Source organism: Peromyscus leucopus, chromosome X, assembly GCF_004664715.2.
Source record: "Peromyscus leucopus breed LL Stock chromosome X, UCI_PerLeu_2.1, whole genome shotgun sequence".
NCBI classification, from domain to species: domain Eukaryota; kingdom Metazoa; phylum Chordata; class Mammalia; order Rodentia; family Cricetidae; genus Peromyscus; species Peromyscus leucopus.
In genome coordinates this window covers 4000319-4006318 of record NC_051083.1, presented here as the reverse complement: position 1 = coordinate 4006318, position 6000 = coordinate 4000319, and the positions used below count along the sequence as shown (strand labels likewise).

The window sequence follows — 6000 nt, the reverse complement described above, 5'->3', positions numbered from 1 at the left end:
TTAAGGATGTGACCATAGAGTTCACCCAGGAGAAATTGGATTGCCTGGACTCTGCCTTTACCAGGCAATGACATGTTGAAGAACTACACAACCTGGTCTCTATAGGCGAGATTATATATTTTTTACATGATTAGTAGTTTATCCCTGAGATTTCTATCAAGATTTATTAGGAAACATAAATATTTTGTATTAATGAATCTTACATGACGTTTTTCAGTATCGTATATTTTGTATATAACACACATTTATATCACTCATTCTTATTTTTATATCCATCCTCCTGCACAATGATATAATTCCTAGAATCTTGTATTATACATTGCTGCAGGCATTCTGTAGCATATAAAGCATAGATACCCATCTTAACATGATGTTCCATACTTGTATTTTTGCTTTGTTGTAATTCAAATGGCACTAAATGTACAGAGAGAAAAAACTGAAAAAAATCTCAATATTTTAAAACACTTAACAAGGCATTTACAATGAGGAAATCAAATACAGATCTTCTATTATTTTTCTCTTATTCTCAGTTTAACCCTGTTTTAGGACTCCAACAGTATTGGATCATATGAATACTGTGTCATATGTCTCTTCTATGAAAAGGACATTCTGTATCAACACAACAGCTGTTCACCAACCTTGACCAAGGCAAAATCCTGGAATGAGGCAGCAGAGCAGACAGGACTCAAAGAACCTGGTAAGTTGAAATGAAGCATTGACTTGGGCCAGGGATCCACGGCAAGGCAAATTCAGTCCTACAGTGGCCTGAGGCAAGCTAGTTAGTAAAAAGAATTCCTTAGACTCTCTGGTGAAATAATGTTCTCAACATGTTTCCCATGGCGTACGTTAGATGACCTTAGCCTATTCACATGCAAATAGTGTTAATTTGAAATATAGAAATTCAATATAAATTTGGAAATGAATAAGAGGGCCTATTCTATGCTCCTTTGCATATTTGTATTTGTCAGCATTGGAGACATTATTAAATTTTTATGGTTGCTATGTAAAATAAATATTGAAATGAAGAAATATACACCAAGGAAGATTTTTCCTATTTAGAACATTCCTCAGTTCTTCATGATTTCATGAGTTTCCACAATATATCCAAGATCACGCTATCAAATTCTACAAGCAACCATCAGTAATTACATGGTTTTAAATTGATCAGTGTCCCAAACAATATTAGTATTGTTCTCTAATCCTTAAGAATTAGGGAATGTTAATTTTAATTGCTTTGAGTCAAGATTGGGTACACAGAATTATTTCATGTATTCCCAATTGACTGAGATTTGTCTTGTGTTTAATTATGGTGTCTATTTTAGGGGGTCTTCCACATTCCTCTGGTATACAGCATTACCTGTGTATTGCTTTCCTGTGATAAATTCAAATATATACACATATTTCTGACCTGTAGTTGAATTCCTCTACTTATTTAACTTAGTTTTTATATTCTGTTTACTACTTTTCTGTCCTACTTATGAAGCTTTACATTGACTTTTCTAATTAGTTTCCTGCCCCAACTTCATTTCAGACTGAGTTCTCATCAATAATTCTATAATTTTTTAAAATTTATTTTTTAAGACTGGACTGACATTTAATTTGCCCTTATGTCTCTGTGGTCTCAGGTGTTTAAGGTTTTCCTCACTAATTTTATAGGACTTTTTCTTTGTGTCTAATTTAAGCACTTTGACTACTTTCATAATGTTTCTGATAGTTCTTATATTTTCTGTATCATAATTATTACTGATTGAAAAATACTCTGAGACTAGTAGACTTGGTGAGGATTAAATGCTGTCTTTACCTTTTGTATTCTATGTGTAATTTTCTACTGCTGAGATTAACCACATTTACCATGGATATTTGAAAAAGTAAGGGTTTCATTGGGCTTAAGGTACCATGAGAATAAGACTCCATTATGGCAAAAAAAAAAGCCTACAGCACCCGGTATTCCCGGGCGGTCTCCCATCCAAGTACTAACCAGGCCCGACCCTGCTTAGCTTCCGAGATCAGACTAGATCGGGCGCGTTCAGGGTGGTCTTCATGGTCCAATGAAAGATGGAAAGTCATTAATCAGAGCTCAGATCCAAAGCATTAAATAAAATAGAAGCATGGCAGTTCCTCCCCACTAAAAACCTAGTTGGTTAAAGGCACATGGAAAAGGAAGGCATGTTGATTAATGTGGTTAATGAGAGAGCTCAAGCCTGATGTCAACATGGGTAGAAGCTAAAAGGATGGTTATTTGGAGGGTTTTTAACATTGGGAAAAAAAATCAATGTTTCCTTATTTTAAATATATTGTACTCCCCGCTGAATATTAAGCCTAAAATTGTCAAATATTGCTATGTTGTTAACCTGGTTGCTTTTACCCCAAGACTGGTTAGAAAGCCAGGCAATAGCCACATCCATGCTGAGGACAGAAACAGTTAAGCATGTGTGGGCTAGCATCGGTGGCCCTTTCCCAGCTGGCCAGGTGTCCAGTGCCAGTTGGTAGCCAGTTTGTAACTTACCAACAACAGGAGTTGCTAACAAAGGCAGACTCAAGTGGGAAGGTCTTCAGCTGCGCTGGGTTTCCTGTAAACAGACAATCTGTACTGTCTGAATCTGTGGGTTATGGCTCTTCTGCTGCTGCCTGGGACTTGTATCCATGCCGTGTTCAGAGTGTGAAGTTGGTTACTTGTTGACGTTTTCTTACTGTATCAGTGAAATACATATTGTCATGTCAGTTCTTGCCAGGAATTTCTCAATAAAATGGATTTTTTTTTCAGTTAAAAAAAAAAAAAGACTCCATTATGCCATAGAATAAAGTCATGATGCAGCAAACATGGCAGAAATAACAGATAACATTCAAATGTCAAATTTCAAGCAAGCACCAGAAAGGAAACCAAACATAGTGTGTAGTTCTTCCATTTCAAGGTCCTAACTTAGTTCCACATTTTATGCATTAAGCACATACTATGAGTACAATAATGTGGCTACATAAAAAGAAAGTTGTCAAGTATATGACCTTTAAGAACATTGTTATTCAAACTAGCATTTATAGTGTTCATGTTCTTTTGATCAAAATTGGTCCTGTGAACTATTTTGTAATTTCTGTGTATCCTGTGCACAAAGAAGACTTAACAGGCCACAGTAACAACAGGAAAGCTTATGTGTGAAGGCTACATATACCATTGGTGATGGGGTGTCAAGTAGGCACACGGGCTTGGCAGACTTACAGGATGTGCATCCCATTTGAAGGGTGAATGTAGGAGTATTCTGGACAGAGATTATCAGTCTTGATATGGGCACATATGGTAGAATACAGGCTAGAACCATGGATTGGTGAGGGAATGTGGATGAGGGGATATTGTGGATTGATAAGTCTGAGGAGAAATATAAAATGTATGCTACCAGACTGGGATCAGTAGTTCTGATCATTTGTATGAATTAGAACTAGGAAGTATTCTGTGCTCCCTTCCTAGGGATAGAAGAATGCCAGGGCTCTTCATTGTGTTTGTAAGTATGATCAGGACAGGTTGTAGTTTCTCTTTTGATCATATGTGCAAGTAATAACCCAGAGTCAGGTGATTATAAGTTACTTTTACATTTGGTGTGGGTCAGAGTATATGCTGGAAGGACCTACTAGCTCACTCTTTGTGGGATAGTAATAATGCAGAGTGGATGGCAAACATGATTTAGTAGGATATAATGTGTGCCTTGAGAAATGATGGGGGTATGCAGTTTTTGTGGTAGGGAATTAGTTGGGGTGCAATCCAGGTTACCCTGTTAAGGGAAAAGGAAAGACAAGGATGTTCACAGAAGGAGAAGGGTCAATAAGAAAAACTGTGATTTCTTAGATTATGGTTGTGTAAGAAGACAAAAAACATAGCAGGGAATTCAATAGACATGATCCTAGTGCACATGGCAAGTGGGAGAGCACTTCAATGTTTTGCCAAGATTGTTGTCCAAGTTTGCATGATACATGACCTTATGAAGGCCAAGCATTCCACGAATTACATTAATTTTTCATAAACATATTTAATTCATTTATTATAGCCTCAAATCTTAATGTCCATCAAAGAATACACACTGGGGAAAAACTTTACAAATGTAAAGAATGAGGAAAGCCCCTTACCAGAGGCTCATCACAAAAAATTCATCAAAGAATATGCAGTGCAGAAAAACCTTACAAACATTCAGATTGTGGAAAGCCATTTATTCATAGCTCAATGCTTAAAGGGCATAAAAGAATATAAACTGGAGATAAACCCAACAATTGTAATGTATGTGGAAAGTTCTTTACTAAAGGCTCAATACTTAAAATTCATCAAATACACACTGGAGAAAAACTTGTCAAGTGTCCAGATTGTGGAAAGTCCTTTTCTGATAGCTCAACACTTAAAGTTCATAAAATAATACATAGTGGAGAGAAAACTTACAGATGTAAAGAATGTGGCAAATCATTTAACAAGGCATCAAATTTTCAAGCTCATCAGAGGATCCACACTGGAGATAAACCTTACAAATGTGTTATATGTGGTACATCATTAACTGCTGTCTCCACACTTAAAGTTCATCAAAGAATAAAACTAGAGAGAAACCTTACAAATGTGGAAAGCCCTTTAGGCAGAACTCACATCTACAAAGACATCACAGAGTCCACATAAAAGAGAAACTTTACAGATGAAAAGAATGTGGCAAATCCTTTACCAGGGTCTCAACACTTCAAATTCATCAAAGAATCCATAATGGAGAAGAAAGTTAAAAATATATAGATGGTGGCTGGTCCTTTGCCCATGACTCATGCGTTCAAGGCCAACAAAGACCCATTGAATGCAAAATCCTTAAAATTGTAATGAATGTGTTATGAGTTATGGACTTTTCCAATGTATCATCTCTGTAAAAACTCACTAAAACTATATCTATTAGAGAAAGGTTACAAATACAAAGCATATGGGAAAACTTTATCTGGGTTCTTAAATCTGGAAGAACATGTAGCAGTAATCTTAAAAAGTTCTTATTAATAAGTTCAAACCTGAGCCAGGTATTGGGATGAATGCTGGAAGATCAGAGAAGCAGAACAAGCCACAGCTACTTCACCTGGCCAACTTCTCAGATGATTCTGTTTCCTCAGACTGGAAGCCTCTGAGTCCTCATCCAGAATGGATCTCAGCCGAACTGCTTTTCGAAAGCCTGAAAGCTTAACCAGCTAAAAGCTTCTAGTTTCTCATCCTCATGCCTTATATACTTTTCTGCTTTCTGCCATCACTAACTGGGATTAAAGGCTACTTTCTGGTATTAAAGGCATTAGTCACCATGCTTGGCTGTATCCATGAACACACAAAGATCCAGGTAGATCTCTGCATCTGAAATGCTAGGATTAAAGGTGTGTGCTACCACTTCCTATCCTCTATGTTTAATATTGTGGCTGTCCTGTTCTCTGACCACAGATAAGTTTGTTAGGATGCACAATATTTTGGGGAACACAATACCACCACAAGAACATCATAAAATACATACTAGAGAGAACCCTTACAATATTAAGAATGTAGCAAGTGTGCTGGAGTCCTCAGATATTCTAGACTAACAGAGTATATCTAATGGGAAAAACTTAAAAATGTACGGATTTTTTAAAAAAAATTCTTTACAAGAGGCTCAAAACTTAGAACATGTCAGAAAATTCATGAAAGAAACAAACTCAAATGATAATTATTGCCCCGGTACTCATTCACTAAAAGGGTTCTGCATTCAATGGGTCTTTATTGGTCTTGAACACATGAGTCATGGGCAAAGGACCAGCGACCTTCTGTATATTTTTCTTGTGATGAGTGGAAGGAAACTTTTAGCAAATGTTCAAACCTTACTCCATGTCAGATGAGTGACATCAGAAAGCCCTATACTTAGTATGATTTTAAAAACATTTTACTAAGAAATAAAATTTATGCTCACAAAAAGTTCTTTGGAAAACAATCTACATATACAGCAATGTATTAAACAGAATTATACAATAATCATGTATTAA

The 6000-nt window shown here is 36.3% G+C and overlaps 1 pseudogene; it reads right to left on the bottom strand.

Annotated features, from left to right (window-relative positions):
* Positions 1-1929: 1929 nt before the first annotated feature.
* Positions 1930-2046, bottom strand: LOC114700716 (annotated as a pseudogene).
* Between the last annotated feature and the right edge of the window lie 3954 nt (positions 2047-6000).